This window comes from Carassius carassius, chromosome 3 (assembly GCF_963082965.1).
Source record: "Carassius carassius chromosome 3, fCarCar2.1, whole genome shotgun sequence".
Classification (NCBI taxonomy): Eukaryota; Metazoa; Chordata; class Actinopteri; order Cypriniformes; family Cyprinidae; genus Carassius; species Carassius carassius.
In genome coordinates this window covers 28,590,456-28,613,332 of record NC_081757.1, presented here as the reverse complement: position 1 = coordinate 28,613,332, position 22,877 = coordinate 28,590,456, and positions in this window count along the sequence as shown.

Sequence of the window (22,877 nt, the reverse complement as noted above, 5' to 3'; positions counted from 1 at the left end):
ATTTCACAATATTACAGTTTTTACTGATTTCAAATCAAATAAAAGCAGCCTTGGAGAGAAACATTAAACGTCTTTCAAAAACTAAAAATCTTACCGACCCCAAACTTTTGAACGGCAGTAATACGACATAGTAATTCTAGTAGTAGTAGAATTACAATAATAAAGTGTTGGTCTATTTTCAGGAAATTCTACAGTCTACCATCATTTAAATTAACAAGAATTGTTAAAAGATGGGTTATGCTTCAAGTCACCCTTAAATGAGTCTATTCACACCACTGTTGACAGTACAAATAATGACTTATTGGCCAGTCCCTGTTAAATGATATGGAAAATGTGCATATCACAACTTCTTTTCCATCGAGGGTTTCAAGTTATTTAAGTTTTTTATTTGACATTTCTTTGCTACATTATCACTTCAATAGTCCATTCTTTAAAGGTTTCCAGCACAATTCTCAGTCAGAGGTCATATTTAAATATGTCTTTTAAGAGACAAAACAGAAGTCTAAAATTGCTGTCTGAGTCTCTGTGTTCAAAGGTTCACTGACCTGGACAATGTCAAGTCGTGAGTGGCAAGACTTTGGAAATTCAAATGAAAAGCATGTGTTTGAAATTCCATCCATGCAGTTTATTACATTTGAAAGGTGACTTGTCCCCAGAATCATGGCTTGCGGCTTGTTCTGACTGTGTCATTTCAAACTCAAGGCCTCGCTGAATAGCCCCTTGTAATCTGGTCGATTTAATGAAAGCGAGGAAGTGAGTGATGGGATTAAAATATTGTTCAAAAGCCATTCTTTACAGTATATATTGAACTCTAAAAGTCACAACTCTAATAGCCTGCAGGGTTGAAGAGGGCGGAAATATCATGCTGATTGGCTTTCTGATTCACACTGCGACAAAAGAAGAAAAGTTAACTGTGGCAAAACACTGATTAAATTGCCATTTCCCATCTCTACATTAAGATTATTCTTTTGTTTAGCAACAGCAGGCTGTTTCCTGGTTCATTTTAAGAATATTTTACACATGAAAGAGTGTAAGAGGACTGAAGGAAGGCTGTTTGGATGGGAGATGGGTGACAAGGCTTTTGCCTTTCGCTAACCCTTCATCCCTTTCATTTTCTCTATCCTATTTATGTTTTGCTCTTGTGTGTCCATGTTATTCCCACATTTGCTTCTGAACAACAGTTCTAACTTCCTTTTTGACCTCTGCCTCAGTAGCATAAACAGACTTTATGTCCCATCACTTCGAATCATTTTAATCATTTTTCACTAAGTGCTGTATTGACTCCTTTCACTCTACAGGATAAGTGCTTCACAGCTCCCAGCATGCTTTGCAAGCCCAACTCAGATAATTAGGCCCAGCTGTGCCGATCAATAATGGCAGCTGGAAATAGGGTGGACAACAGATCACACCCAGGGCTGAGAGTGGTAGCACCAGAGGGAAGGATAGAGAGAGCAGAGGGGGAAAGAAGAGAGATCAGCAGGTGAGGCGCTTGGGAAGTGCTGAGTGATTTGTTCAGATATACTGGAAGGTACCGAGGACATGAGGAGAGGGCTAGGGGAGACAGAAGGCCTGCGGAGAGACTGTGGAGAAACGTACATTGCCTACATCCGTCACACAAGTTATTTTTTTTTTTTTCCTGCATGATGGGACTTTCCATTGACTTCTGTTGTTGTTATACAGAGCTAATGAGACTTTCTGTTCTCTATCCCTAAAACTCTCACTAATAAAATCTATTTTCCCATTTTAGATGTTCATGTTATTTAGGATGCTTATTAAACTCTTTTTCCTGAGGGAGGCGTTTTATGTTAGTGTCGGTAACTAAAACTAAATATAAAACTATTAAAACCTATTTATTTTTAAAGCTTAAGTAAAATCAAGTATGTTTTAAATGAAAAACTAAATCTTAAAAATTTTATTAGAAATGCTGCCTTGGCAACTAACTGAAAATGTTTTGAAGTATTATAATAACTAAAACTTAAACTGAAAAAAGTAACTCTTTACAATAAGGTCCCATTAATTAACATTAGTTAATGCATTAACTAATTAGCAATAAGCAACACATTTATTAGAGTATTTAATTAAGGTAAGTTTAATAATATTAACAAATGGAGCCTCATAAAATGTTATAGAAACAACCGGTTAAAATGTATTTTAAGGTGTCCTTGTTACAGTGTAATCAGAATCAGAATCAGAATAAGCTTTATTGCCAGGTATGTTTACACATACGAGGAATTTGTTTTCGTGATAGAAGCACAACAGAATGACAGTGACAGAAAAAAAAACACATAATAAAATAATAAAATACAAAAAATACAAATAAGTAGGTAAGGAATGACAATATACAAATTGACAATTGTATGGCATGTATATTACAAAAAGCAGTTATGTATGTACAGGTACAGTATATTATGTGCAAAATTTAAGTGCAAAATTTTACACTAAGTATGTGTGTTAGATAAATAAGTGTGTGTGTATATAAATATAAATAGTGTAGTGTGTTCCACAGTCGTTATCAATTGTTCATTAGATGGATGGCCTGAGGGAAGAAACTGTTCCTGTGTCTGGTTGTTCTGGTACTCAGTGCTCTGTAGCATCGACCAGATGGCAACAGTTCAAAGAGGGAATGTGCTGGATGTGAGGGGTCCAGAGTGATTTTACTAGCCCTTTTGCTCACTCTGGAAAAGTACAGTTCTTGAATAGAAGGGAGGGTTGTACCGATGATTCGCTCAGCAGTTCGGACTACCCTCTGTAGTCTTCTGAGTTCAGATTTTGAAGCTGAGCTGAACCAGACAGTTACTGAAGTGCAGAGGATGGATTCAATGATCGTGGAGTAGAACTGTTTCAGCAGCTCCTGTGGCAGGTTAAACATCTGCAGCTGGCGAAGGAAGTACAACCTCTGCTGGGCCTTTTTCAAAATGGAGTCAATGTGAATGTCCCACTTCAGGTCCTGAGAGATAGTGGTGCCCAGGAACCTGAATGACTCCACTGCAGTCTCAGTGTTGTTCATGATGGTGAGTGGGGGGAGAGCAGGGGGGTTTCTCCTGAAGTCCACGATAAGTCTCCACTGTTTTGAGCGTGTTAAGCTCCAGGTTGTTGAGAGTGCACCAGACAGCCAGCTCTTTAACATCCTGCCTGTAAGCAGACTCGTCACCGTCCTGAATGAGGCCGATGAGTGTGGTGTCGTCTGCAAACTTCAGGAGCTTGACAGAGGGGTCCTTACATGCAATCATTAGTGTACAGGGAGAAGAGCAGTGGGGAGAGAACGCAGCCCTGGGGAGCTCCGGTGCTAATTGTACGGGTGCTGGATGTGAGTTTGCCCAGCCTCACTAGCTGCTGCCTGTCTGTCAGTAAGCTGTTGATCCACTGACAGACAGAGTTGGGCACGGAGAGATGAGTTAGTTTGGGCAGGAGGAGGTTTGGGATGATCGTGTTAAAGGCCGAGCTGAAGTCCAAAAACAGGATCCTCACATAAGTCCCCGGTGTAATTATACATTTAAGTAACGGGCAAAAAATATTAACTGCATTACATGGTTAGGGTTAGGAATAGGGTTTGTTTTAGGGTTATTTGCATATAATTATGCATAATTAATTGCTGTTATAATAGCAAGTACACGTAACATGTAAAAAGGCTCCCAAATAACCAAATAATGGATAATTAAGCTAATTGAAAATACTATAATGGCATACAAATACTACTAAATAAAACACTTTGAATGCCTCAAGGAAGGCATATCAGAGGTATATTATTGTGAAGATTTTTGATGATGCCAACATTTGCAAAGACTTCAGATGAAGCTGACTTTCTACTGATAAACAAAACTTTTAAATTTAAACTGACAGTTTATCTTATAGCTTTATATTACTGCCATATTTGCATGACTTTATATATTATTATATGACTATTATATATATTTATATAAACAATATTTTACTGAATTGAATAGATACAGTATATGATTTGCAAACTCATAATCAGAGCACTCATGTGAAGTGGAAAGAGACACAAACAGACACTAATTCAGTATTTCTAGGCTGGCAGTCTCCTGTTCGAGCACGGGGGGCTGTGTGTTCCCTATTTGCTGAGTGATTAGACTGAATCTCTGCAAATGAGTGTGTAAATCAAGTGTGTTACACTGTTGCAGTGGGCTGAAGTCAAATCCATTAGCTGTATCACATGTAGAAATCAACAGAAAGATACATAGAATTCCATATAATGGTTAGTGTTTACTCGGTGAACATTTAGCATGAGAATGAGTCAGGATGGTTTAATAAGAGCTAAATAAATAAATACATACATACATTATGTATATGTATATATAATGTACATTATTGTAGGTAAACATGAAAGTATAAATAATATAATAAAAGTATTATCTCACTACTTGTGTGCTGTCATTAATTAATTAATTCATTCATTCATTCTTCCTAAATGCTGATAACATATTTCAAGTAATTTTTTTTATGTTTTTGAGGTGAGTTCTGTCTATGTTCCAGCAGGCTGATATTATGTCTCCTCACCACCACGCTTACACAACAAATGCCAGTTTAATCCTTAAATGCATACCTCAGGTCTTTAGTGACCCGGGACGTCATTCTCTACCCTCTACCTCCTTCATTTTTAAAGTCAGAAATCAACTTTCTTAGTATTCCTCAATCTATTAATTGTAAACAATATAACAAGAAAAATAAAATAAAAAATGCCTGTTTTTTAATTGTATTTATTTATTTTATTTTATTTTTTTAATTTTTTTTTTGTAAAAAGTGTATAGGGTTGCCAGAGACCCGAGGTAGGTAAATGTGTAAGTATCATTTTCCCGTGCAAGTATATTTCTGATGACTCAATATGCTTTTTAATTTAAGGGTTAAAAAGCAAACTAAATCACACAGTAAAATGCAAGTGCAACTTTGGCCTTGAAAAAAACTTTACACCTTAGCAAACGTATCCGCTGTGACTGACAGAAATTTGCGAACCACTTTGACAACACACAGTTCTAGCAGACACAACCTAGCAAAATAAATAAGCAGACACAGAAAACATGGCTGCCACAGGAAAAATAAGTTATGCCAACTTTGCAAATGCAGCAAAAGACAGAGTTGCATTTCTTCACCTAGTTTATACTGTGAAATAGTTTATCTATCTATCGTTCCCTTTCAAGGGAACTTCGAACTGCGTCCTCTAGGGGTTGCTATGGGGAACACCTCGTCGTGACCCGTGTATGAAGCATACAATGAAAAAACGCCAACGCGTTGGCCGGCGACAGCCTCTGACATCACTACCGGCGCGACTATAAATAAGCGCCCGGAGAGCACGTCATTTATCTTCTTCGTCTTCATTGAATGTTTTGTTTGAACCGTGCATTCTGAGAGAACGACCACGGTAAGAGCGATCTTCCTCTGTTTATCATGGCATCCACTAGTAAGGCGTTTAGACAGTGTGTACATCCTTGTCGGCGTTATTTAACACCTGATGACACACACAGTCTTTCATCTCTTGTTTGGGTGAAGAGCTAGCACACGATTTCCTTGAGGGGGCGATCTGCGTGCACTGCGAGCGTTTTTCTATGAAAAAGCTCCGCTCTCGTCTGTCTCTCTTTTCGAGGAAAGAGGGACGGCCGTCTGATTCCCGCGGTTCAGGACCCGCCGCTGCTGAGGCACGGAGGAGAATGAGCTCGTGGGGATCGCAGATGGAGCTCGCTGAGGAGTTTAGAGAGGGACTTCCCTTTCGCTCTCTTTGGTGGCAGACGAGAGTGAACTTCAGGAGGAAGATGTGTTGTCATTAACCCTTTCTGATACTGAAGTTAGTGCTCTGCTGGGTTCTGCCCAGGAAGAGCAGGAGATGTTTGAGGGTGGCGAAGAAGCTGAGGCTGAGTCTCCTCAATCCTCCTGCCCTGCGTATGTGGAGCTGTTAAAGGTTATGGATCGCGCCACGGCAAAGTTGGACTTGCCATGGAAGCATGCCAGCAAAGTGACACCGCGAGGTCGTCTCTATGAGCGTTATTTGTCTGACCATAGCCCTCCAGCCCAGGTGAGCCTTCCATTATTGCCTGATTTACATGCAGAAATTGAGAAAGAATGGAAGAGGCCATTTTCTTCTCGCATCCATCGGTTTCAGCATACGAGTTATGCCAATATCGAGGCAATGCGCGAAAATGGCTATGAGAGGATGCCCCCTGTGGAAGAGACGCTAGCTCTAGCTATCTCTCTGTGGGGGAAACATCCTCTCTTAAATCTCCCACTTTGCCATCTAAGCCCCTCCAGGATACATCCCGCTTAAATGGCAGAGCATACGCAGCAGCAGGTCAGGCTGTGGCTTCGTTGCACGCGATGGCAGTGCTTCAGGCTTATCAGGCTGACCTGCTGAAGGACCTGGATGAAGGCCTCCGCCATGGGTAGGTCTATGGCGGCCATGGTGGTAATGGAGAGACATCTGTGGGTGAACCTGGCAGACATCGGGAGGAAAGAAGGGGCTTTCTTCTCGATGCTCCGGTCTCGCCTTCCGAACTTTTCGGTACCTCCGTTGAGACAGTGTAAGGGTAAGAGGAATCGTGGGTCACGAGGAGGTAAGCAAGAACTGAGGGATGTGATTCAGACGAGGCAGCGTTCTCGTCCGAATCGGAGCGATACCAAAAAAATAACGTAGCTACTCATTCCCTTGGGTGTTTTTTAACTTCTGTTTTTTATCCTCCTTTGCCTAATTCCCCTGTAACCACCAGCTCTCCACCTAATTGAGGTTAGGTGGGGAATGTATTGCATAACAGTCTCCTATGCTGGACTTATGATGTTTTGGATGGTTTTATGTTCACAGAACAACCACCTTACTGATGGTCCGGACTAAAAGGAGGCGCCCCTTGAGGGGGGCTCCGATACAGGAGGGTGGGTAAGTAAAATAGTAACCCTTTCTGTATATACTTGTGTATTAAATTGCTGGTGGTTATGTGTCGAAAAAAAAAAAAAAACTCTGTGAGTTTCCTTTACAGTGCTCCGGTATTAGGCGGCCGAGGTCACAGGCTTCTGCGGGAGCCTCGCTGATCATCAAAGCTGGCTCAGCACTGCAGGGAATTTCATGGATTTCCGGCCAGGTCACCCTACGGGGCCTCCTGGCCGCTTAAGTCCCTCAACTGAGGTCCCAGGGAGAACTCCTCTCGCTGAGAGCAGTCACATTCCTGGGCATCTTAATATGGGAACAGACATCCTGTTGAGGCAGGGGCCGAGGCCCAGGGAATGGCGGCTTCACACTGAGGTGATGAAGCAGAGCTGTAGGGGTTGGCCAGACTCGGGTGGATCTGTTGCGACTCAAGAGAGCATCGCGCTGTCCCCTCTGGCTTCCTCTGACTCATCCAGCTTCAATGGGGCTGGACGCCATTGTACAGACATGGCCGAGGCTTCATCTGTACGTTTTTTTCCCCCGATTGCTCTGCACCTGGGAGTTCTGGAGAGAGTGCGCCGGGACGGTGTTCGGCTGCTGTTAGTAGCCCCGTTCTGGCCAGGTATGATTCCTGGGCCTGATTTCTCTTTTTTGACGGTACTCCATGGGAGGTTCCTGTCAGGAGAGATCTCCTCTCGCAGGCGGAGGGTGCGCCCCCGCATGGAGCTTAGAGGCTGTAGGTGTGATCTCTGAGAAGGCACAACTCGTAGCTTCCGGTCTCTCAACCGAGGTTTTTTAAGACCGTTTTCCAATCCAGAGCTCCCTCAATGTTGAGGGGATATCTGGGTGTTTCTCGTAGTAGTTAGAGGAGGGTCGCCTATGAGCGTGCTACTCTAAATTCTGAGTTCTCCTCTGAGACGGAGTTCTCTGTTTTTTCCCCCAGAGTGCTCAGATTGAGTTGATGACTCTCAAACATACTGTTTTGAGAGGCACCATTCCATTTGTGAGAGGCTCGATCAGAGTGCCACGAGAGCCCCTCCTTTGAACAGTATTTCGAAATCCATGTTATGGTAAGTGAACACGCGAGGTCTTTGTGCACTTTCTGAAATCCACACTGTGGTAAGTTCGCACGCTAGTGCTCTGCGTTCTTTCTTAAGTCCTTTATGGTGAAGGCTTCGCGCGGTTGCTTCGTGCCTTTTCTTGAGTTGGTAAAAGCCCCGTTCATCTTGGGCGCCACTCCACCCATGTATCCTCGGATACCCATCTAAACAGGGTGTTGCTGCTAGGGATCTGTTGAGACAGAATTTTCAGCAAGCTTGTGCGAGAGCAAGCAGTTAAGCCTGTGTGACAGGCGAGACCTTATACTGGAAAAATACTGGGTTCTTAGCCATTGGAATCCTTCTTGATTCCAAGCCTTGAGCTCTACCCTGGGTCGAGGCCCTAACAGGTAAGTTGGGTATGTAGCCTAGGCCTCTGGCCGTAAGGGATAATGTCACGGACAGCCGTCTAAACGCCCCAGGGGCAACTCCCAATGGAAATGGTAGAGTTGGTACTTAGTGTTTGCCATGGTTCTGGCCTGCACTCCCCTCAGCATGGCGGCGTGGGTATACTGTTCCCCATAGTGACCCCTAGAGGACGCAGTTCGAAGTTCCCTTGAAAGGGAACGTCTCAGGTTACGAATGTAACCGTGGTTCCCTGAGTAGGGAACGAGACACTGCGTCCTCTAGCTTCCTAAGCCATGCTTCGGACGCAAGCTTCAGACGAAGAAGTAAATGACATGCTCTCCGGGCGCTTATTTATAGTCATATAGACGTTTTTTCATTGTATGCTTCAGACACGGGTCACGACAAGGTGTTCCCCATAGCGACCCCTAGAGGACGCAGTGTCTCATTCCCTACTCAGGAACCAAGATTACATTCGTAACCTGAGAAGTTTCAGAGCTCAGCTTCTCATGGAATTTATCTTTGTAAACATTTCATTTCATGTGGAATTATTGACATGCCACAACAAATATAAAAAAATTAAGAACACGAGTATTTAAACGATGGCAAACTGTAGCTTACCAAAAGAAAAGAAAAGAAAAGAAAAGAAAAGAAAAGAAAAGAAAAGAAAATTCTGAATTTTACTCACCCTCACTTCATTCCTGCATTCATGTCTTACTTCATGCTGAACGTGCAATGAGATATTTCACCATGTACGCATATACATGCATACATTCCTGACAATACAGTGAAGGTCCAGTGTTTTTTAAAATCTACTAATATCAAAATCTAATTTTGTGCTTTGCAGGACAAAGAAATGCATACAGATCTGATAGTGAGTAAATGATGCCAATTTTAGTTTTGGAAAACGATTATAAATGGTTTGCAAGTCAACTATTGTAAAAGTGTTTTGAGATGGACAGACGGACAGACAGACAGACAGACAGACAGACCGATCGACAGATTGACCGACCGACAGATAGATAGATAGATTCATTTTATTTTGAAAAAGGCGCAATATAAAACAAAATATACAAACACAACAAATGTATTGCAAGACAAAAGAAAAACCATGTCCATATGATGTTATACATCACAAAAATGTCCAAAATGGAGCGGGATTATATATTTAAATTTATTACATCTGTATCTTTATATTTGTATATATTCGATACAAAATAACTAATTAATTAACTACTAATTAATTCACAATTAATTAAACACCAACCAAATGATGTTGTTGTTGTTTTTGTCACCCTATAATCAACCATCCTTATGCAATTAACATTATGGCCCCCATTCACATCTATACATCAATATATGCTTTTAATAAGGAGTTTTTTTATACAATATTTTAAACTGTTTAATACTTAAGCAATGCTTTAACACCTGCTCCAAACCATTGCACAACGGCACCCCACAAACAGAGATACACATACTTTTTAAGGTTCTTATATTAATCTTTTTAAAGTATAATAATGAAGAAGTGAAAAAGTGAGCCTATGTTTTGTTTATATGTTTCCGCTAATAGGTTTTAATGATCAAGTAAGGGCTTCAGTCATTCTGAACAGATGTCAGCACACATGAACATATGAGTAAACATCTGCTCATAATGTCTTTGGTTACCATGGTTCTCTTAAGAAGTGTGAACCTTGTTTAACCATCATCAGTGACTTTATACATAGTTTAGCTTTTATGATAATAAAAAGTACTTAATTGTATTGTTGGAAATTCTTCGCAACATGGAATTGGTTCTGAAGTGCACTGATTTATATAATGTATAATTTTACAGTAACTCTCTATGTAGCATGCAATTATCTATTATTTATCTAGTCCATTCATATGTCAAGCTGAACTTAAAAGGCCAGCACACATCAAATATAGTCACTCTTTGTTGTTATTTGTTTTAGATGGGGGTTGATTACGATTTTTTTTTTTTTCTCGTTAGTTAGTGTGTAATGTTGCTGTTTGATCATAAACAATATCTGCAAAGCTGCATCTCTGAAAGTTCAATAAATGGAGATATGGTCTTTTAAAATTTTGTCAGTTTAATGCCTACAAAAATGGCTGGTAAGAGACTACAACGAGCTCCCAGGTCCATTACATCATGAACCCAGATAAACCCCGCCCCCGGGAACACACAACAAAGGGGGCGTGGCCTTGTTGTGCGGCGTTTCTCAGTCCTGTTCTTCGCGTCCCCCTGCTCTGCATCTTTCTCTCTCTCTCATTCAGATTGTCAGAACAGCTCCAACAAGCTGTTCCATTTATACACTTATTTTCACATAGCTATGATAAAAATTATACATGATTACGGCTCTATTAAATCTTAATCAATAAAATCGTATATTAAAAGCTAACAGAAGCAGTAGCATTTACCAACAACAGCGTATCTAAAAGTATGAGACAACAACAAACAGACATATAATTAAGAACCGTGCCTGCACAGGTTCTGTGCGATCCTCTTCATTAATATTCTGCATCTTAATCAGGCTAAAACTGATAAGCAATAAAGAAGACATCATTGTTTTACAATACAACCGGAGCACATTCTTAGCTTGAGAGGGGCGGGATGTTCAGACATTCTGTAGAGGCGGTTTAGCGAAACACAACACACTGAGCCAGCTGACCAATCTCAGCCCATTTCTGAGGGAGGGGTTTCATAAAAACAGGAAAAAATCAAGGCGAATGTGAGAGAAGGGACAGAACGGTGTGGAATAAATGTAAATTATGTGATTTTTTTTTTACGAAGCATGAACACGTTAGACTGCACTCCATAACCACAATAAAGCCTAGAAAAAAAAACACAGTCAACCACCCCTAAGTAAATGTACCCATGAATATGACTGCTCTCTTTATTGGTTCTATCTTTTTTAATTTTTAAAGCTCCCTATGGAGTTTTTCTTAAATAAACAAATTATTGTAAAAGGATATTTTTTAATCCATTTATTCAGTTTGTTAATGCCTTCACAGTCAGTCTTTTTACACCAGAACTGTTATCACTGTGTTCTACATCAACAAATGTAGAACATCATGTCACACAGGTTTATGTTGACCTCTGGTAACAATTCTAATGTCAAAAGTATTTACATTACATGGTTCAAGTGATTTTCAATTCCGATTTTTTTCATCCCATGTGGCACCAGTCGGATACAACCCATGAATGTGTAAACAGGAAAAAAGCACATGGTCAGTTTCACGCCTCATTCATATAAATAAATAAAAATAAATCTGAAGTGAAAATAAATCTGATATGAATTGCATGCACGGCATTTGCATCTGGTCGCAAGTTCCTTTGTTACCAATACAGTACAACTATTCAGTGTTTCCAAAAACCATAGTTCCAAAGAACATTCGCAAACAGCACTATCAATTTACGTGGTTGGAACAACAGCTCTCTACCTGTGGTTAGAATCGTAGCTTGATATGTGGACTGAAATAGATCATGAAGTTCGCCACAATAAGCAGGCCAACATTCAGTGCATTCTGTGTTAAATAAATAAAAGATTGAGCTAGTTTTGTTTAATATTTGGGCTGGATTTGTTTCTAGGTGAGTACGTCTATATGGAAAAAGCAAATATCGGATATGGGTTGTTTTTAAAAGAAAATGCAAGCTGGTTGTCCAAAGAAGAAGAAGAAAAATCTGATACAGTCATAAAATAAGAATTTGGCATCAACAGGACTTGCAGTGTAAATGCAGTCTACAACATGGACTGACTAAATAATAGTTTGCTCTGTTTGTTTCTCTCATCAACATGTCATATGAAGCCTGTTTTGATCACCCACTTTAGATATGACTTTAAATATATTTTATCCCAGAGTATGCTTAACAATATCATTGTTTCACTGTATGCAAAAATAGCCCTCATGTTTCAAGATTTGTGAGGAATCAGAATTGCATTTCAGTTATTTCAGTCTGACCATCTGTTTCCACTGATGCTTCAAAGAAATTTAAGTTTGCTGATCTAAGATTAGTTTTATGCCAGTCTCTCCAAAAGGTGTCGATCCACTGCAACCTCAGCATATGGTCTAAAAGTCACATTTGCAAGGCCAAATAAAACTTAACGGCAGCACAAAATGAGAATCCATGATGGTAAAGAGTGGCATATAATAACGCCCCCATGTAGCTCAGCAAAAACAGCCCACAGCCCCTTGACAGAAACGGCGTAGCAATGGTGTAGCAGAATACGCTTCATTAGTATTTGGATCACAGCGGTTAAGGAACAAATGAGGTGTCCATTCCTAAAATGTCAAGATAACCAATTATGATACATGAAGGCCTTGAAGAGTAGAGGTTTTATACACAGGTTATGGAATACATTATGAAACAGTTCCTAGTTGTTATCGGATTAGCTAAATAAGTTTGTGAAAACTTACTGGTCTACATCAGAGCTCAAAGAGGCTCTGTGTGCTTCTTCCTGAGAAATACAGAGTTAGATACAAATACAGAAAAACAGAGATAAAAAAGGTCTCTATTTAAAGATGCTGTATTGTACACAAACTTCAGGGCATGTCAAAACTTCTCCAAGCCCCCAAAACACCCTCAGACCCCATATGCTCTGCCCTAGCAGTTTTTAGAGCCTGTCTATACCTGGACATACTGTTTTTCCATGCAATTTTAAAAACTTCCAAGTTAGCTTTTCTCCATTTGCGTTCAAGACTACGAGTTACTTTCTTGAGAGAGTGAGTATTACTGTTATACCATGGCACAGTACGTTTTTCTCTAACCTTTTTCAATTTGATGGGGGCAACAGCTTCTAATGTATTAGAGAAAATAGTGCCCATGTTGTCAGTAATTTCGTCTAATTCATGTGTATTTTTGGGTACAAATAGCAGTTGAGATAGATCAGGCAGGTTATTTGCGAATCTGTCTTTGGTGGCTGGAACAATAGTTCTGCCCAGACGCTAACGCTGAGACATATAGTTAATATCAGTTATACGCAGCATGCACGATACAAGGAAATGGTCTGTAATATCATCACATTGGGGTACAATATCTATAGCAGTAAGATCGATTCCATGCGATATAATTAGATCTAGTGTATGATTAAAACGATGAGTGGGCCCGGTGACATTTTGCTTGACTCCAAAGGAGTTTATTAAGTCAGTAAACGCAAGTCCTAATGTATCATTTGCATTATCAACGTGAATATTAAAATCTCCCATGATTAGCGCCTTATCAACTGTAACTAGAAGGTCTGAGAGGAAATCTGCAAATTCTTTTAGGAATTCTGTATACGGCCCTGGTGGTCTATACACAGTAGCCAGAGCAAGAGATACATTAGATTTCTTTTGCATGTCTGACAGTGTAACATTTAGCAGAAGTATTTCAAAAGAATTAAACCTGTATCCTGTTTTCTGGGTAACATTGAGAATATCACTATATATTGTTGCAACACCTCCTCCACGACCAGTCTGACGGGGCTCATGCTTATAACAGTAGTTTAGTGGAGTAGACTCATTTAGACCAAACTTAATTTAAGTAATGTTAAATTAAGTTAATAAATAAATGTTAATTTAACTTAACATTTAACTTAATTTAAGTTCAAATAAATCAGTTTAAATGCGTGGAAATGTGCGTCATCCTTTTTTGAAGTTAGACAAACAAGCTTTTTTTTTAAGTATAGTTATAATATAGAGCATCCCCAACATTATTTGAAATGCTTGAGCCTCAGAGAGAGTTGTCAATCAGCAGATGGTTGTATGTATAAGTGACTGACTGAGGGAGCTAAAAAAGAAGACATGATGGTCAGTGAGAAGTTTTGTACTCTCAGTCCTCTCAGACAGCATGTGTTTGTTTGTGTGTGCGAGTGTGAATATGAGAAAGAGAAGGCTGGCATAAGGAGGTGTGTGCACGTGTGTGCCCTTGCACTCTTGTGTGCTAAAGGGGTTAGAGTGTGTCTCCCCCATGCCATGTTAGAACGTGTGTGGAAGAGAGGGGAAGGGAAAGATTTGAGGTAGTATTTTACACCTTAAGACATTTTGACAGGGCAAGTGCTCACTCTGTAGAGTGGGTTGTGAGGAGTGGGGCCTTTTTTTGAAGTTTCACACCTGTGATAGGAAAGAGAGAGAGAGAGAGAGAGAGAGAGAGAGAGAGAGAGAGTTGGAGGGGGAATAGAATCATCTCCAGGCCCATCTCAACATCTTTGCACATTCTCCTCGCTCTCTCTCCCTCAATTTCTGACAGTTGACTCAGACTGAGAGAGAGAAATCTCCCCCCTGTGGTTCTCCACAAAAATACAAAAGATATGTACTGTCACACAATTTTTTTTTCTCACACTCAGTCTTTTTCATGCACATATGCCTTCTTTTCAATGTATTGTGCTCTCTTTTCTCTTTCTTTCTCTCAAACACCTTTTCTTTCCTTCTTTCTCATCTTCACACAAATATTTACCCTCCAACACACACAAGCAACAGTTTTTCACTTTCACTGTCACTAGAAGTTACAGGTGACAGTCTGATGCCACACTACTGCATGTGGGCGAAGTGAGAAAATGACCCAAACAGATAGATACAGAGAAAGAGTGATGCAGGTATTAACTCACTTGTTATGTTCCAGTCGCACAAAAGTGCACTGTGAAATATTACAAGAAAATCACAATCCATTTAGCCAGCAGCTCCTGATATACATGTATGACATAAAAGTAAGTGTAAATTATGATAGTTTGTAATATAAAGAAGTAAGAGCTTAGTATAGAAAAGGACTTAAATACAATGCATATAACTAACCGTTGTCTCCAAAAAAATGTGTTTTATTATGGCTTAGATGGTATTTTAATGTTTTATGATCATAGTGGTTATTGGTTGTGAACTGATATGACAGTTACATGACATTACCCTGACCATACATTAAGAAATCTATGTATTGTACAACAGACAAATCAGATTTCACCACAGCAGATAAGAAAAATCACAACAGTAATTTGTCATTTAGTCAAGTGTTCGGGGCATTTGAAATCATAAAATTTATATTTATCATATACTATTTTGCTTATTTATATTAATATATAAAATAATATATGCATGTACAAAATGATACAATTTCAAATAAAAGCTGTCCTTCAAACTTTGGTCATCTGAAAGAATACTACTACTACTGCTACTACTACTAATAATAATTATTGTATAAATTGTTATATAAAAATAGAAGAAAAAAAAACATTGTAATAAATAAAAAAAAAAAACATTTTAATAAATAGAAAAATAAAAATAAATTCTGAAAAAAAACAATTTTTAATTGTAATAATATTTATTTATTTTTGTAATATTTTAATACGGACTATTTTTATTCTGTTTTTGATCAAATAAATGCAGCCGTGGGGGACATAACCTTGTGAAAGTGGGGGACATAACCTTTTAAAGTAAAGTGTATTATGCCATCATACTTGAAATCTATAAAGCATTTCAATTGAATGAATGTCTCCAGATTCTGGGAGTGTAGGGAGCAGTGAACACTACATAATAGGGACCTTTGAATCGGAACACGGATCGTGATAATGATGAAAAGGAAAAAAAAAGAGGGGAGAACGGGAGATCAGTCACAATCTGTCCTGTCATATGGAGATGTCCCCAAACATTATGTCTCTCATTCTCTCCTCATTGACGGGGCAGATTAAGGAACGCTGGGGGGTAGGGAGCGTAATGCATGAGGCCACGCTGCCTGGGTCTCCATAATAACACCAGTGCCAACCTCAACACCTGCATATTATGGGTGGATGGAGGGGGGCTAGAACATTGTGTTACCTTTTCTAAACCACTTCTGCACAGGCTTACGGTGGCAGGGAAAGACTGATAAGTGGGAGGAGAACAAGAACAGAGGAATGTGTACTGAGTTATAAAGGAAAAGAAGATCTAGAACTGAAGAGAAGAGAAAGAATAACATACAATGACAAGAAAGGTAAAGGGAGATGAACATGAAAGAATGGTGGGAGCAAAAGTAGAGGGAGTCATATGAGAGGTTCGGCAGTTCTTTGCCCATCGTGTCTAAGATGTATTATTAATATGGAGGTTGAGTGAGAACTGTGAGTCAGGGACAAAACTGGCTGCATTCAGTGACGTCAGATTGGATGAGGATGCTTCGCTGATCTTACAAGGGAATGAATATTCATGGATGTCCATAGGGGCTACTGACAGCCAACAATAGATGTGGCTCAAAAGTCTGTGATTGGCAAGCCTGTGGGCAGTAACAGTATTGACAGAGTGCCTCCTTGACCTCTCTGTCTGTAGGATTCTGTATTTTCTTTAATGGGAAGTGAGAACTGGCATTATTTTTGTTCCTTTTGGATGCATGGTGGAGTTCTAACATGCAAGATGATTTTTCCTGCTTGAAGATGGGACTGTTATGACAGACCTAAAGAGAATTTAGTATGTCGATGAGTCATTTAAAAGCGGTGACTTTTGTGGAATAGAACTTACCCGTAGGCTGGTAAAAACATCTTAAACTTGGGTTGTTTGGAGTAGCTTTAGTTTCTATGTTTTATGCAAGGTTCACAGTCACGAGGATACAAAACAATATAAATTCAGGGTAACAAAATCTGCCAATTTCAAATTTAAATACATTGAGGGCTATTCCAGGGTGTTCAGTCCTTCAAAGGATGTTGTCACATTTTATTATCAATGTCTCACAACATGCTCCTATTTGTCATGGTCCTTGGTAATGGTTTTCAAAAGACAGCAGAGACAATATCACAATATCGCAGAGCTCAGGTTATTTTAGTTATTTTATTTTATTTTTATCTTCATAATCAATCCTTCAAATTCAGCAGCTCTTTGAATTCTCAGTGAGTACTGCAGTATTTGAAACCTTAGAAAATATGTGTAGTTTAGTTCAATAGTATGTAAGCTTAAAACTTGTCAATGTTAGATTGATTTTAAAATGCTCTAGATTTGTCATGATCAATGTCATGAACATCATCAACGTCTACATAGAAAAGTCTGGCAAAAACAGAGGGAACACCATCCAGTTTTGTTCCCATTAGTCCTAGGGGTCTAACATGATCGTGTTAAAAATAGGGTTGTATGTGACAAGTGGCTTAGAAATGGTTCATGAACTGTTCTGGTTCAGTCATCTCTCTGCTCTTTCTATTTTTCCAATATACCCTTAATCCACCCTAGGAAGAGAACATATCAAAGTAAAAGCCCTGACATGTAGGGTATAGGCTATATTCACGATAATACACTACTCACACTATTTCAATGGTATTTTATAAGTAGGTATGTTAATTTTATGTATGCATGATACCTACAAAACATGTAGTATAACTCATAATGCAATTTCAATTTTCAAGAATTTCAAGAGTTTTAAAAATAATAAATAGAAGAATAATTTGACAAAGAGGAAAACAGTGTATTTGAATTGTTTCCAACTGCATAAAGCATATTCAGTTATCATTGTATACACTATAGTATGTAGTACCTGCGTACATTTTATTTTGCACCTTTCCATAGTAAATTATGACTGCACAAAATAATTTAATGTGCATGCACCTACTGTAAATGGATAAAATCAAGTGATAATGCGAGATTAAGCAGATAAATCCAGCTCCCTGATCCCAACTGTAAAAGACCCTCTCAGATGACATCGAGATGAAGTTGAATATGTTTGGCTCATTATCAAGCACGTCAAGATTACAAGCGCAGATTGAGTGGAACTAGAAGAGAGTTACATCAAGAAACAGTTGTCAAGAGTGGTGACAAGTACTAAGGAGCATGACAACATCAGGAGAATCTGACAGATTAGGTCACAAAAACGGGCAGAACACAGAAAACACAGAGACAGCGGGCAAGTTCTGAGCTTATTTTAGGAAGAAGTGTCATGTATCATTTTACTGTTGTGCAGTGGCAGTATGTGAGGGACATTTTCAGGGAAGCTGATATTTAAATCAATATTGATTGAAGCAATAAAAATTGCAGGAGGTTTTTGGTTTGAGATCTTTCAATAATTTGGATTTAATCTGTACTGCCATTACAAGTTTGAGGATGCAAGATTGTTTTTGAAAGAAGTCTCACCAAGTATCCTCACTGTGGCTGCATTTATTTGTCCAAAAAAAAAAAAAAAAAAATACAGTAAAAGAATAACAGTACAGTCTTAAAAATAAAGGTTCTTTATTGGCATCAATTGTTCTGTGAAGAACCTTGAAGATCCATGGAATCTTTTAATTCCATAATTTTAATAATTTCTTTCTGGTCGAAAAAGGTTCTTTTAAAATGATTCTTCAAAATGATTGTTTTTAGGAACTGTTCACTGAAAGGTTCTTTGATTCTTTGAAAATGATTATCCTATGGCATCACTGCAAAAACACCCTTTGAAACGTTTATTTTTAAGAGTGTATTGTGAAATATTATTACAGTTTAAAATACCTGTTTTCTATATGAATGTATATTTTTAAACATAATTTATTCCTGTGATGCCAAAACGTAATTTCCAGCCATCATTACTTTAGTCTTCAGGGTCATGTGATAAAAAAGCATTTACTTAAAACTTAAATCATTTGTAACAACTTGTTTTTAGATCATTGTACAAACACAATTACGACAAGTTATTATTCAAAAGTTTTTCAAAACTTTCTTCAGTTACTTCAGTCTTCAGTGTCACATGATCCAACGGAAGTCATTCTAATAGGCTAATTAAGTTCTCAATAATAATTTATATTATTATTATTATAAAGTGGAAACTGTGATGCTCTTTTGATTATTTGATTAACAAAAAGATCAACAGAACAGCATTTCTTGGAAATATAAATATTTTGTAATATTATAAATGTCTTTACTGTGACTTTAGATCAATTTAATTGTGCCCTAGCTGAATAAAACTCAATTTAGGCTAAAAATGTCTAAATTTAAACATTTCTCTTCAACAGTTTTCTTAACCAGAAGCAGGCTGGATGAAACACTAAAGTAAAGCTGACTGGCTCGAATGGTTACCTTGTGTATTAATGCAAAAGAAGACAAGAAATCTGCTGTTGTAATGTAACTATTAAACTTATAACCTACTGATTACTGAACAAAGAATGTGTCACATCTTTCTTTCTTACCGTTCTGCATCACAAATAAACCGCTGAACTAGTCTTTGTCGATCCCATGCGGTCCTGCAGATTGTGTGAGTTTGACACATCGATGTTCTTTAAACCGCCCTCTTGTTCATGCACACTTTCTCTCTGCCTCGTTCTTTCTCACATGCTCTTTCTGTCTATCTTTCACCCCTCCTTCATATTCGTTCTCACCTACTCCCTCTACACCACATGTTGTGATGATGATGATGCATTGCCACTCATTATGAATAAGCTTCTTGATTTTAGATGCATATCTTTGACATATCTAAGAGTGAAACATCGACTCATTCATAGCTATAATTAATACAGTTTTACTAATGCAACACATGCTCTACATGGGCAGAAATTGTTTTAAGAAGTGAGAGAATAGTATACTTGAAGATGCGGGGTTAGAAGGCTAAAAGGGGCTTGTGATTTGTCATACGTCACTCTATGTGACTAAAGCATGACATATCAGCTGACATGACACAAATTACTCCAATGGCTAAATCCCTGAAATGAGCAATGTGTTTTACAAATCACTGAACAAAGCTCTCAAATGAGTCAGTGCCAAAGAACAAATCATACACATCATTTGCATACGGCCATGTTAAGATCTACAGCACAAAAGCCGGCCGCCTGGATTAATGAACATTTCCACAAAGCCATCCTCTCAGACGTTTCACTCTTTCTCTTCCATCATTTGTATCATGAAAGAGCAGTGTCACTGTATGGCTGGATTATAAAGGTCTATGTTTTTCCAATGAGACAAACTTGATGGCCAAGCAAATTGGGAGGAACGTTTGTAGTTATAAATAGCCATAGCTGGTGGGGGGGGGGGATCTGGAATGCTTTTTGATGCCTTCTCCAGTCATGAAAAGGGCACATAATCTGTGCCTTTCTTTCCCCTCGGTGTCACAGTAATGAGCAATAAAACTAATTTATTGCACTCTGTTAGTGAGGCTTTATTTCAAGCACACTTAAGCTCCAGAGTTTAAACCCATCCACCACATGAATATATATTTTAAATTTAATAATTTATTTGAGAGTCTTCACAGTTTTCCCTAAAATTCATTTATAAGTCAGGATAAAGTGTTTTACTCAAGGTCACATTTCAGTGACACTGTTTTCTTTCTGTCTTCTCATTCTCATTCTACTAAAAAAATAAAAATAAAATACCATTCAAATAACTTTTTATGAATTAAATAACATTTACTGAACTAGAATCGGAAATGTTCTCTGAAATGTTTCTGTTGATAGGAATGTCGAGAACTGTTGAAAAATTTATTCAGTTTTTCTTTTTTTCATTGGAACTGATTGTGTTCTTTTTTTATGTTGTAGTCTCAGGATCTTAACACTTTACTCTCTTCATGCTTGGGGTTGGTGACAGGATCTTTACACCCATGTTATGCATTTTTATTTAAATTTTTTCCTGGTGCCTGAGTTATACACTGCTTTGGGGTTGTACCATTGGCTTTGTGCTCTGCTTCTGTGTCTGGAGCATGGACTCTTGGCCCTAAACTTTCATCTAGTTCGGTATTGGTTTTGGTGTCAGAAAATGGATGCTCATTCTCCATGTTTGTACACTTCACATTTGTTAAATTCCCTTGCCATGTGCTCTTGTCGGTATTTTTTGAGCATGTCTTACGGTGGTTCTATTGCCACATTCTCTTGTGGCACGTTTGGCATGAGCACTTGGTTTCTATATGTTATGTGCGCTCAAATCTACAGTTTTAAAAATAAAGTTGCTTGACGATGCCATAAAATAACCTTTTTTTTTTCTTTTTTTTTTCTATAAATGGTTCCATAAAGAATAGTTAGCATCTACAGAACCTTTCTGTTTCACAAAAGGTTCTTTGTGGCGAAAGAAGGTTCTTCAGATTATAAAAAGGGAAGAAAGAGATGGTTCTTTAATGAACCTTTGACTGAATAGTTATTTGTGGAACCAGAAATGGTTCTTCTGTGGCATCGCTCTGAAGAACCTTTTAAGCACCTTTATTTTTAAGAGTGTAATGTCTTGACTCTACTCTCTTGTTACCTTGTTATTAGTCCAATTGCCCTATCTGCTTTGTTTTTGTGGTTTCCTGTAAATGGGAATCATACAAAAAAAATAAAAATAATAATAATAAATAAATAAATAAATAAATAATAATAATTTTCAGTGAATTGTTGCTGTTTTCAACATGTGTGCCTGTGTGTGTCTGGCTCAGTTTTGTTCTGCCAGTTTCTGGTTGGGTTCAACACCTGACTATTATTTAACACATTATCATTTGTTGAAATCATCTATAATGTGGTATAACTGATAATGACAGCAAAATATGCATTTTAAATAAGATTTAATCTCTGTGTCTGAAATATTAAACAGTTATACAACATGTACAACATCAATATAGATCCTTATGTATATCCTTTATTCTTTAAATGTAAAAAGTATGCCATTGACCAATTAGCCATTCACATGCACTAAATGTGAAATTACATTAGAACACATTTTATAGTGTTGTTTCTTACAAACAGATAAAAGGTCCCCACTAGCTGTTTCATAAAGAGCAAGTGTACTACTAAAAATTATATTTGTACTTCACATAGGTGGTCAACAACAATGTCTCTTAACTCAGCAGAAGCAACATACAGGTTCTAGTGGTTTCATTTTGCTGGCCTGCGGAGATAAGACTAGTGCTGCTTTTCTACAAAGTCCAAACTATCGACAGGTGTAAGTTACTGCCCAAACACCTCATCTAACTACACTGCAGTAAACAAAAGGGGAAAGACACAGAGGAGTGTGGGTGTGTTTGTTGCTGGGAGGATTGTTATGGTTATTTGGCAAAGCACATGACAGATCCAAGATAAAAATGAAGCTTTCATGTGGAACGACGCTCAACTAATTAATTTCCAATCAGCCAGTTGATGATCCCATTTGAAATGTCCACAAGATATCATATCTGTTCCATTAAAGCCGTGATGTTGAAACAAATGCTTTTCCATAGTTGCCACCTTTCATTTGAAGCTAAACTTTTAACGGCGCAGTGGAAGTGACTGACTAATTACAACAAAGTTGTTGCTGAGCAGGTATAGAAATGTTCTCAGCCCTGTTAGAGGTTTGTTACCTTTTGTATGCATTGTGAAAACATTAATCAACTGCAATGCACGGTCCAAAACACCTGATTCCACCTATGTCACTCTAGATTAGCTGTAGCCTTTACAATCAGTGCATAAAACCTCCTCGGAACATTCCCATCACATTTGTAAAAGTTGCTGTGACACCTTTCAGTGGCACCTCTGCAATGTAATGTGTGGAAGCGGAGTTATTCTTGTCACATGTTCTCACTACCGCTCTCACTCTCTGAGATTTGCCACTTTATTATCAATCATACACAGATATGGTTCTGTTTTTTTCTGCACACCCCCCTTCGCCTTCTTATTGTCTTATTCAAAACTAAAAACTGTTAACTCCTCCTAAACGACAAAATTACTCATGGTTGTATAATGTAGATTCTTCATTGA